This window comes from Cimex lectularius, unplaced genomic scaffold, assembly GCF_000648675.2.
Source record: "Cimex lectularius strain Harlan isolate CLEC.00 unplaced genomic scaffold, Clec_2.1 scaffold11, whole genome shotgun sequence".
NCBI lineage: Eukaryota > Metazoa > Arthropoda > Insecta > Hemiptera > Cimicidae > Cimex > Cimex lectularius.
The window spans coordinates 3442092-3454931 of NW_019392673.1; positions in this window are offsets into that span (position 1 = coordinate 3442092).

Consider the following 12840-nt stretch of genomic DNA (forward strand, 5'->3'; position numbering starts at 1 on the left):
TTTTGCATTATACGGTGCGAAAAATAGTAGTGAAATGGAAATATTTGTGATAAAACGTACCATCCAAAAGGAACGGTTGTCCAAAAGCATAATTGCACTCATTGACGAAAAAAGCATAATAGGGTTTGTTGACGTATAATTTTAAAATATATATTCCCACTTTGGCCTTTTGCTAAAATTTAACCAAAATTTAACCCTATTGATTTAGTCCTCTACACAACTACTCTCAACTTTCTTTTTTTCTACCATAGATTTTGAAGTAAATTATTTTGTTCCCTCGAAATAAAACTATGCTGTCAAGAAAGAATGCAGGAAATTTTGTTTTAAAATACAAAAAGAACCAAATACTCAGAACCCATGGGAAAATACACCAGTATCTTCCAAGCTGAGATTCATGTAATCGAAAGATGTACCCAGCTCAACCTAAGTAAAGGGTACAAAAACAAGAATATAGCTATCATGTCTGATAGCCAAGCATCCATCAAAGCACTAAGCTCAAATATCATTAGTTCAAGGATGGTGCTGAACTGCAAAACCAAACTAAATATATTAGATACGCAGAATACAGGCAGCCTCTGCTGGGTCCCAAGACACATGGGAATAGAAGGCAACGAGAAAGCAGACACCCTTGCAAGGAAAGGGGCTGCCTACACTGCTGATAGGACCTGAACCCTTCTACGGCATAGGAATCCACACTATTAACGAATATCTCAGACAGAAGGATAAAAATAAAATGAGGGAACTTTGGAATTCACTCATTGAACATAAACAATCCAAGAATCTTCTAACCAATTTTGGTAGGAAAGAAATTATTAAAGAAATTAGAATGTGTCAAGGGAAGCAAGAACAGACTGCGAATCCTAATAGGATTCCTAACAGGACACTGCAATTTAAATGGACACTTAAGGAAAATTGGAACAATTTAAGATGGCACATGCAGATTCTGCAAGGAGATAGAAGAGACATCAACACATTTACTAACAAACTGCGGAGCCACACTACCCACAGAAGTAAATGTTTTGGGATGTATAATGTGACGATAGAAGAACTTCAACCACTGAAACCGGGCCTAAGCTCTCGCAGCTTTAGTGTGGTGGAAAGGTCTAGAAAATAAAGGGAATAGTTAGAAATTAAGGTCATTTCAAAGACTAGGTTGTTTGATGATGACAAGAGCATTTTCAACTACACCCACCCTAGCACTTGAAATCATAACCAAAACCACACCACTTTACATTGAGGTGAAGGTCAGAGCACTAATCAGCTGCTACAGACTAATCATAGTGGAGATAGTGGAGAGCAGCTGGAATCATAAGTGCAATAACATAGGTCACTCGAAAATCTCTCAACTATTGAGTAAGGTTAACGGTCAATTATTAAGCGTAAGTGATAAAAAGATTAAAACCCCTTAGGGGAAAAAGCACTTTCAGTTAGTCACCCCTTGTGATTATAATTATAGTCTGGATGATGACAATCGTAACATAGACTGCTACACAGATGGATCACTTATCAAAGGTAGAGGGAGTGGTGCAGGAATTAGGAATCAGTATCTCCTCCCCTCTTGGCAATAACACCTCCGTTTTTCAGGCGGAAATCTGGGCCATTAATGTGTGTTGTAGAACACTGATGGAAAATAAAATTATTGGAAAAGATATTAAAATCTTTTCTGACAGTCAGCCTAGTCTTAGGGCATTACAAAAAGATTTGTCAACCTTACGACTGATGGAGGAAACTATAGATCTTATCAATAGGATCTCTTTCATGTTTGAGAACAAGGTAACCCTTATTTGGATACCTGCACATAAAGGACACCAGGGCAATGAAAAGGCGGATGGCCTGGCCAAAGAAGGTTCTAATACTGCGTTTGTCGGGCCACAACCGTTATTACCCCACTCTCTGAGCACAGCGAAAGAAAGTATCAATAACTGGGGCATGAAACAATTCCTTAGGAAGTGGAATTTATCCCCCGGACACAGGCAATCGAAAGAGTTTGTTAAGGCGATCAAACCAGCTGAATCGAAATGGCTATTCTCTATCTCAAGGAAGGGAATTAGGAGGCTGATAGGTATTCTGATGGGCCACTGCCCACTGAGAAGACACCTCTTCGTAATGGGTATGCTACCAGATCCCTCTTGCCGCTTCTGCGAAATAAAAGAAGAAACGGCAAAGCTCTACCTCGCAGAATATGATAGGTATGCTAGGTCTAGATTTGAAATCTTTGAAGGAGAGGATATCACCAAATCACTCCCCGAGATAAAATGGTCCAAAATCTTGGGGTTTGTGAACAAGTCCAAGAGGTTTATGCAGGACACGTGAGCCAACCATGTCCCGGACCTTTTAGGAATGGGGTACAAGTCTACCCAGGCATTTAACCCCTCGGGTCTTGGTCGCCCACCCTGCATAATATACTATATATATATATACTATACCCTGAAATTACATCTACATCTACTGTCTCAATTTACTTATAACCTTATAATCCCTCTGCCTATAGTTTTCATAATCACTTTGTAATAAAATTAAAACTGCTGATTTACGATAAACAGAGGTAGCCCAAAGTCTGGGGTTAGAACGTAGGAAAAGTCAGGTTTTGGTATTAGTACTGTGTATCTAAATATTTTAGGTATTTGTAATTTTAATATGCCACAGGTAGCAGGACAATGATTGGTTTCTTCTACTTTATCAACTTTATTCACAAATCTATCCTATTTGGTGTGAAATAAACAGAAAAGGAGTAAAAATTACGTTTATCCTCACTCTACTTATACCCCATATGTTGTTATCAAATTCAAATTAAATTTGAAAGCTTGATAAAGGTGTAGACTATTTTTCATTTAATTTGCAAGTTCAAAATGTAAGTGTGTCCGTCGTAGGGGTGAGACAAATAAACAAGAAACAAATACAAGGTCTACTCTTTTTTTTAATCATCTTTAAACAAATGTAAATGTTAACTAATTATATTAAAATTAATAAATTTGAATATTAGTTGAGCTAGAACTACCAGTAAGGTCCCAAACTGGCGGAATCGTTGAATAACAAATCCTGTAATAACTTTCTCTTTGACCGTCCAAGATGCTGAAATGTTTATGGCACTATTAGCAAATTAGAGTAGCTTGTAATCTTCAACTATTGCTGGAGAATTATTGTTTATTTGTTTAGCCCAACAGTCGTACCAGCATGTTGTCTAAAAATACTCCAAGTCAATAATTTATTTTGTACTTGAGCTTAAAAAACCAACATTTAATAAGCCCTTTTTGATATACGTACGAGGAGGGTTTCTTATTTTTCATTCTACTCGTCTTTTCCCTCATAAGATTTCAAGTCTAAAAAAATAATACATCTTGCAAACCCAGTTTGGCTCTGTTTATATAAACACACATTTCTGAGATGTTGAATCGATCGAGCTTTCCCCGAGTTGGCATTATTAAACTGCGACAGGTGCTGTTCGCCTTCATTTAACATGAATAAACATATATAACGTGGGTATTAAGGGTTTCATGACGGCCTCGTTTGATTAAAGCCCTTTACACGAAACAATATCCAGTTTGCAATATTCGAGTTGATAATAAGATTTTTTTAACATTCTTATACAGTTTGTATACCTTCTTTATTAGTTATCACACAAAAAATATTGTGTGAGTTCACTTGAGGTCAGGTTCTGTAACAAAATAAAATGGTATTAAAAATTTAAAAATGTTACTTTGTAAGTACAAATACAGGGGGCGTCGATGGCCGCAACGGTTTAGGCGCTCATCACTGTAAGGTAAAGGTCCCGGGTTCGAACCCGACATACTTACAAATAGTCTTTTTTTCAAAAACACCGGCACCCCGAGGGTTGATATAACCTCTGTTGTTGCGAACCCTCGTTTAAAAAATTTAAAAAAATATAAAAAAAGACTATGTTCGAGCATTATGGAAAATGGAATTTCATCAAGGCCAAATAGGACATTTTTGTACATTAGTCAACGAAATGTGACGTTTTGATTTGTTATGTAAATGGTAAACAAGTTAAGAAGTTAGTTAAAACAAATCTTGTATTTGATGCCAATAAAGTTGATTTATTTACTATAACCGGCTTGTTTAATTGAGTATAAATACAGGGTTCCAGTTCCTTCTGGCGAAACTCAGGAAATCGATTCTACTCTTCGTTTGGAGCAAAAAATGCTCAGGAGAAAATTTTCGGAAAGTTCTCTATTTTGAAGATATTCGTCAATTTAGGTTTTTTCAACTTTTCACTACTTTACTACCTAAAAACGCTTACAACTTCCAAAATGTACTCTCATCGTACATCCAAATAGGTTTGAGTAGGTATGTCGAAAGTTTTGATTTTAATGAAGGTTTTTAGTTGAGATAGACAAAGTCAGCGTCACGAGCGGGATTCGAACCCACGACCTTCCGCTAGATACGCCGTTGCTCTACCACTTGAGCTATCGTGACCTCGTGACTTTTTATCTCAACTAAAAACCTTAATTATTTAAAAGATATTAATTGGTCAAGCGGACCACGAAAACTAGTGAGTTTTGATTTTAATTGGTAATTTTGATTGTCGGTTGAGTAGGTAATAAAGCATTTTAAATCGTTGGTTGAGTGTCTGTTTTTTTAATCGTGTGTGTGGATTCTATCAAATGTTAGTCCTCAATAGTTAACTTTGTGGGATTGAGAAACAGGTTCATTGTATGTATATGCTAAGACAAGTCTCACCAGGTAGTGTGAAGGTGATATGTTGTGATTTTGAGGAGTTAAACTTTATTTTCCAAAGATTTCTCCATTTTTCAATTGTTAATATGTGGTTTTGTAACATAAGTGAAGCGTGTAGAAGAGGGATGACTTGTTAATATAGTGGTAATTCTGCATTCTCATTTGTGGACATATCAGAAGTAAGAATTGTATACAACGGCAGAGCGAGTGGCACTCTCAAATAAATGCATAAAAATGGTATATTTGATGCCTTTGGAGCTGTTTTATTTACTATAATCAGCCTTGAGGAAGACAAAAGGATCAAATAATCGAGTTCAAATATCATATGCAAATAATAGGTAAACCGATGCAACGAATAATAATAATAAGGAATAAGGTTTATAGTGGGCGTTGGTGGCCGCAACGGTAGGCGTTGACACGGCGCTCATCACTGTAAGGTGAAGGCCCCGGGTTCGAATCCAGCGCACCTGCATTCGAACCCGACATACTTACAAATGGACTTTTTTTCAAACACCGGCACCCTGAGAGTTTATATGACCTCTGCTGTTGCGAACCCTCGTAAAAAAAATAATAATCATCATAAAAAAAATAAGGTTTATAAAACCTTTCTTTGGCCTTATGTAAAAGTTCTTACTATGTAGTCGACGAAAAATTCTATTCCGTCTTGAGTTGTCAAGATAAAAAATGTGAAGGTGACCTTTATTATATATTTATTTATATATGAAGGCAAACCTCTGTGAAAACGGCGTTGCGCTATATTAAACTGCCCGACCAAACGGTCATGTTGGTTAAAGCAAAGGAGAAATTTTAAGTTTGGGACTTCCTTCCTTCAAGAAGAGTCAAACAAAAACCGCGCTTCTCACTCACATATTACCTACGCTAAACGTAAAATCATTACATCATGAATAACCTTTCGGACTGTGATTTTTTATTTTGAGAATGGCAGCATGCGCCCTTCTCCGAAGATTTTGTTTTTATCTCGCAAAATTACTTGATTTTTTCTTCTGCAGCTCTGAAACACATCCATGGAAAGAATAAAAGGTTTGTTTACTATAGATTGCTTTGTGGAGGTCAAACGAGTCATTTGACTTTCCGTGGGGGCATGTATTCAACAAGATCATAAGCTATTTGCAAATAAAGCTTCGATATATAGAACAATATATTACTGATGTGAACGTTCCCCATCTCTTTCTACCGGATTCATTATAAGGCACAGATTACTATTTTAGCCTGATAATAAAATGTATAATTATTTTGAACCTAAAATATTTTATAAAGGATAATTATCTCGATTTAACTGATATCAGCCGTCAATAAAGGTCAAAGCCAAAGCCCGCGCAGGTGCCCCTTATGCAGAAAAAGGTTGCTCGATGTGTCCCACATAATAGAGGCGTGTCATGCCTTGGCTCCATACAGAGAGCGTGTAGGCATGCCGCCGGACTTAAGAAGAGTTCTCGAACACGGTAGCGAGTTTCAGAGTCCCCTGTTCCGCTTTTTAGGGGAAATTGGGGTTTTGTACTGTATATAATATGTCTTATGTGTTGTGTCTATATGTTTTGTCTGAGTGCATGTATTTATTAGCGTGAATGGCGAGGGGTGAGGGTGAAATATAACGTTATCATCACCCCTCTCACGATGAAAGCGAGTGAGTGTGTATTCGGGGTCGATGGCGGAATATTTATAAAAGTACTCCATCGACCCCAATCTAGATTAGTTTGAGTATTCCGTTTGGTCGGTGGAGTACTTGATATTCCTCCACCGACCAAACGGAATGAGTGTACTGTATGGATGTATTTATGTGTATGAATGTATTTATTTGTATGAATGTAGTGTTTGAAAGGGTAAATAGAATATAGACATAGTTGGGGGCTGAAATGACCTAGATGTCGGAAGCCCCAGTCAAAAAATAAATAAATAAATAAATAAATAAAAAAATAATGAAAATAAAAAATAAAGGTCAAAACATAAAGGCTAAATGTACACTGACAGGCAAAAAATTCCACCAACTTGTAATATAGCTTAATTTGTATATATTTTGATATATTAATCAAAGTTTCACATTTTTTTACGTTTAATAAATGAGTCTTTTTCTAAGAAATTAAAAAAATGTAAATTGCTAAAGAAAATGAAAAATAAAAAAATAAAATTTGAAAAAGACCGACAGGTAAAATTTATTTTAATTTTCTTTTAGATTTTAAATTAACATTTCAATATCCCGTATTTCCTCCTCTAGCCTTAACTATATCACGAAGACGTCTCGGGATGCCTACCAGTCTGGAAATGTCCCTTTGCTGGAGGTTAGTCCATTCTTCACGAAGAAACTTTTCAAGATGTGGAGTGTATCAGGAAGTGATGGACGTGTTCTATTGAGGCTTTTGAGACCTCGTCGTCTTTTGAGGTTATCCCGTAAATGTTCGATGGGGGTTCAAGTCTGGAGAACGGGCTGGCCAGGCTAAGACCCCGGTGTTATGCTTCTGAAGGTACGTTTGTACTATGCGAACGACATGTGGACGGACATTATCGTGCGTTAGAGTAGAATTGTCGCTGATTTAATCGAAGATAGGCAACGCATGATGTTCCAAAATTTCATCCACATAGCGAGTGGCCGTCAAAGATCCTCCAAGAACAACAACCAACTCTGTACGACTCTCCATTGAAATTCCCGCCACACCATCATTGAGCTACGTTGAAAAAGCCGGCTTTGGGAAAAATTACAAGCTTGGTACCTTCTCCACATTCTTTCACGCACATCTGGAGATCACAGAGCAATTCTTCACTCATCTGTAAAAATTACAGAAGGCCAATCGTCCAAAGATCAAAGGCTGTGTTCTCGAGCAAATGGGAGCCGTGCAACTCCGTGTGTTCTGGTCAATTCTGGTCCTCTTAAGGGGCGAAAAGCCATCAGTCCACACTGTCATCTTCTTCGCGCAGTGCGTTCAGATGTTTGGAAATCTCGAGCTGATGAATCGCTTGAACGACAGTAAGGTGCCGGATTTGCAAATTCTCAGTCAAAAAACTGTCATCCTGCGGTTCTGTTACCCTAGGGCGTCCAGAACCGGGGCTCCGATAGGACCCAGTTTCTCGGTAAAGTCTAACGGCGTATCGCACAGTTTCGTAGGGAACTCCGATGGCAGTAGCTGCATACTTGATGCAACGTCCATCATCGTTGAGTGCCAAACCATGCGCAACATCTTCAGCACTGAGTGGCATTTTTAAGTTTAAAGATTGAAATTAAGAAAACAAAGATGAAAACTAAACATTTTACGATTAATTAAGGTTTTTAGTTGAGATGAAAGAAACCAATGGCACGAGAGGGATTCGAACCCACGACCTTCGGCTAGATACGCCGCTGCTCTACTTCCTGAGAGAAAAGAAAACTCATAAGGTGGGGTTGAGATGGGGAGTTGATGTCCGAGTGGATCGAGAGGTAGAGCAGCGGCGTATCTAGCCGAAGGTCGTGGGTTCGAATCCATCTCGTGCCATTGGCTTTTTTTCATCTCAACTAAAAACCTTAATTAATTGTAAAGTATTAATTGGTCAAGCGGACCACGAAATTAGTGAATTTAAGGAACTAAACATTTTATTGCTTCAGAATTCAAATAATTCTGAATTCAATAAACATTTTCAATTCCGTAAAAAGTAAACATTGAAAAATTCTTTATCCTTGTTTTGGATTAAGGATTAAGTATGTTTACGTCTAATTGATATTCCCAATTTAAAACTTAGCATAAACAAATATTTATTGATAAAAACAATAAGACAAATTAAGGGTAGAATTTTCTTTTATCGAGAAAATGAACAAAAAATCAATTGGGCGGAATTTTTGCCTGACAGTGTATAATTGTATCCCTGTAAGAATTGCTTGTCATTTACTATGATCAGCATTGTCAAATAGATATGTGCAACGTTAAAGAATTAATATGAAAAGGATAATCTGGCCGAACCATTACCAACGTTTTTTTCCCATTGTCGGCTCCTTTCGCCTCAAAGAAGCCGCCTCCTCATATAAAAATGTCTTTCTACCCGACTTCCTTCCCCACCCCTTCAAAATCCAACGTAAATAAACACAAAACAGCAAAATCTCACTGGCACTCTCAACACGACACGCAAGAATGGCACGAATACGCAGAAAACAAACACTGAGTGAGTAGAAATACTTTGAATATAAAAAAATATATTTTGCATTGTATAAATTCACTTTCTTCCACATCCTACATGGATTTGTTAAATTTAAACAATGTTTGCAAATCCCAGGCCCTGAAGATGATCTCAATAAAGATCGAAACGTTGGCACGATAAAGAAAATGTTTTTCTGAAACCTACGTTACACCAGATTGCATCTCACGATTTCCGAATAATCATTGACTAACGGAGACTAATCACCACACATTAATTTTTATATAAACGTTAGGATTTTGTAGTATTAGTATACAAGTAAAGTTTAGTATAAACTGTTTTGAGGAGGATGTGAGGAACAACTTAATTATCTGGAAAGTTTAAAACCATGAGCAACCATTATTGTTATAAAATGGGAGTCGAGAGAGGTAAAAAAATCTTGAATTTCGTAAGGGAAGAAAGAATAATTTGACTTAAAAAATGGTTTGATCAAAGGATCATCTTAATTTGGGTGAATGCTTTATAGCCAAATGTATAATTTCTACTAAGTTGTCCTTTAGTTGTCATGAAAGGAAAATGACACCGGAAATGAAATAAAAATTGTATTAATTACTTTTAAAGGTGAACTTCTGTAAAAGAAAATATGATAAGAGCAATGATAATCTGTTTATTGTATATTTATGAGGACCAATGGTCAAATTCATGCAGTGACAAATTCTTGAAGTCAACAAAATTCGACTCCTTAAGTTTTCATGAAGAAAAAGAAATCCGGAAGTCAGATGAAACCATTATTAACCACATCTACGACCAACACAGTCAGAAATCGTGAAATTGATTATTGAAAAGATGCCTTATTTATTATAAATTTTTGATTTGAGGGGGACGTGTGGATCAAATTTATTGCCAAGAGCAACTATTTTTGTACCGTAGTCAACGAAATGGGAGTCAAGAGCAAAAACATTTGAAAACATCTTGAATTTAATAATGTAAATATAATTTTTTTATCGTAAAATGCTTGGGGGTCGAAGGATCAACATAAATGGGTGGACGATTTATGCTTTTAACTTGCCAAGTGTAAAACGTTTTATCACGAAGTCAACGAAATGCTAGTACTTGAGTTGTCATGAAGGAAATGACACAAGAAATTAAATATAAAACTGTTTAACGAGATAAGCATCAAATTAATCGTGTAGAAATTGATTGTCAAATGCAAACATATGCGTAGTCAATGAAATACTATCTTATTTGCGGTAAAATCTTTATTAATCACATCTCATGGCAAAAATCAATTTATCGGGTTGTCCGGAAAATAATGCAGGATTTTAAGTTTTCATTAAAAAAAATCTATATAAAATATTCTGTTTACGTTTACAGGATTACTCATTTGTATGNCCCAAAATCCTGCATTATTTTCCGGACAACCCAATATAAAATCATTAATTTGATCAGGAAAAAGATTATTAGTTTAATATAAATTGCTTTTGAAATTGTCATGGAGAAATCGATATTTTCGCAATAAATGGTGATTACATAAAAATATTTTTTATAATAAGACAAATAGATGATAATTAAGTTACAAGCTTTATGGTTAAAATTAGCTAAGAGTTAATGCTTGTGTACATTTTGATTTTTTTTTGTTCTTTTATTATTATTATGATTTATCAATTAATTAAGGTTTTTAGTTGACATAAAAAAGTCAGTGTCACGAGTGGGATTCGAACCCACGACTTTCGGCTAAATATGCCGCTGCTCTACCGAAGTCACGATAGCTCAGGTGGTTGAATAGCGGCGTATCTAGCCGAAGGTCGTGGGTTCGAATCCCACTCGTGACACTGACTTTTTTATGTCAACTAAAACCTTAATTAATTGAAAGATATTAATTGGTCTTGCGGAATACGAAAACTAGTGAATTATTAAGATTATTTTTCTTTCTTTTTTTACATTCGGCTTGATTGGATGGAAGCCTAAACGCCATTTTGCTTCTAAGCTGACATGGGACATTTTAAGTTGACATCTTTATAAATTAGAGAACCTTTAGTGCGAAAACGATTCGTTCCTAGCCCAGGTTTAAAATAAATCTTTACAATGGGGTCAAAAAAGGTTAAAGGTCCGTCAGGATTTTTAGCTAAACGAAAATATCGATTATTAGAGAGGATCCCCGGTATTATTTTCCCGGCGAAAATTGGGTCAAGTGTATGTAATAATCTTGATTGTTTCACAGTTACAACTTTCACCAATGGAATAACATGTCTTTTATGGGGAGCGAAGTATTCGCCCAAGCATCAGTCTATGTCATACCCTCTTACGTTTGTAATTCATTACAGAAAGTTTTTTAATCGTAGCCGGACCGCGGAATGACATTAAAGCCGGTAATTAATTAAATTTATTTTTTCCGCTTTTCGAACTACGCTTGGTAAAAGTCCAAAAGCCCGCTCACACCACAACTTAGTTACCGTTTTAACCCTACCAGTCATCCCTGGAGACTAAAGCGGCCTTATCCGCGCAAAAAACGTGGGGGATCGGTGCTAAAAATTTTAAAACTTTCCTTCTATTAACCTGCAGAACCTTGTCCGTCCAGTTTTACTTAAGAACATTTTCCCCACGAGAAAATTAGACATATTCAAATTGTTACTGAGTCCATCTAAAAGCAATGCCAGTTTTAATTCATAAAATGGTTGGGAACAATTTAAGCCATGTGCTCGCAGGCCCTGTCGAGATAAGTTGTATGAAATAATCAGTTATGTAATGTAAAATGAATATATTTTCTTTACTTTATCAATAGGGAAAAATCAGGGAAGAACGAACAAAGGCTGGATGGATTCTACCATGCTAAGATGCAACCAAAATCACACACTGTCTAGGTGCCTAGCTCTGACCTCGCTCAGTGTCTCACTGACGAGGCCGGGCCTATATTTAAATATGTGTGCTTTGAGAGTGAACTGTGCCCCCGATACGGTCATCTGGCGGAATGATAATAATAAATGAGAGGTTGGGAACTCTTTATGCAATTCACGCAGTCTGTTAAATGCGGAATACTATCCTGGGTTGGTGCGGTTCTTCATTTAGGATTCTTTCAGCCAACAAGGGTTTAAGTACTTGAGTTTCTGTTAAAGGAAAATTAACATCTAAGATATGCCTGAAATGCTTGTAAGTATAGGTATGATAACTGGTTAAGGAATTTAATTGTTGAATAAAAAAATAATAATACTTTGAAGTAACCTTTTTTTTTTTGTAAGAACAACTCAGGTAGAATGCTGTAGACCAGGGGTGCTCAAACGGTCGATCGCGATCGACCAGTCGANACTTATACGTGTGTTTTGACTTTTTTTTAAACAAATTATTTCCAGGCCAGGACTGGGTGAACCTAAGCCTACAGACAAAAGATTTATCAGGCTCTGGCAGTTAAAAGAAATGGTGAGTCACTGCAATATTTGATATTATAGTACATTGGTGCCTTGCCACCATTTCAAAGGATCCAAAGCAATAATCGTGGTTTTGATCAAAAATTTGTTCCACCTCATTAATTCTTGACAGCTTAGCCTGAATTTTGTAAACTTTCATACTTACATCTACTTACACACTACTAATAATAATTCTGTTATCAGATCAAAAATTTTTATATGAACCAGTTGAGATGTTATGTGATAACTAATAATTTTAGTTTGGTTTCAAATAAAAATAGCAACAAATATGGTAAAAATTAAAATAGTGTATTTACTCCTTCTACAAAAAACCACCTAAAAATATTTATATAATTTGATTCCTTGGGTACTCAAATAAAATTGATTAACTTTTCTTTTTGTGATGAGAAACAATTAAATTTATTAAATTCACTAGTTTTCGTGGTCCACTTGACCAATATCTTTAAATTAATTAAGGTTTTTAGTTGAGATAAAAAAGTCAATGGCACGAGCGGGATTCGAACCCACGATCTTCGGCTAGATACGCCGCTGCGCTACCACTTGAGCTATCGTGACCTCGATCCACTCAGACACTAACTTCTCATCTCAACCCCACCTTTTTAATTTT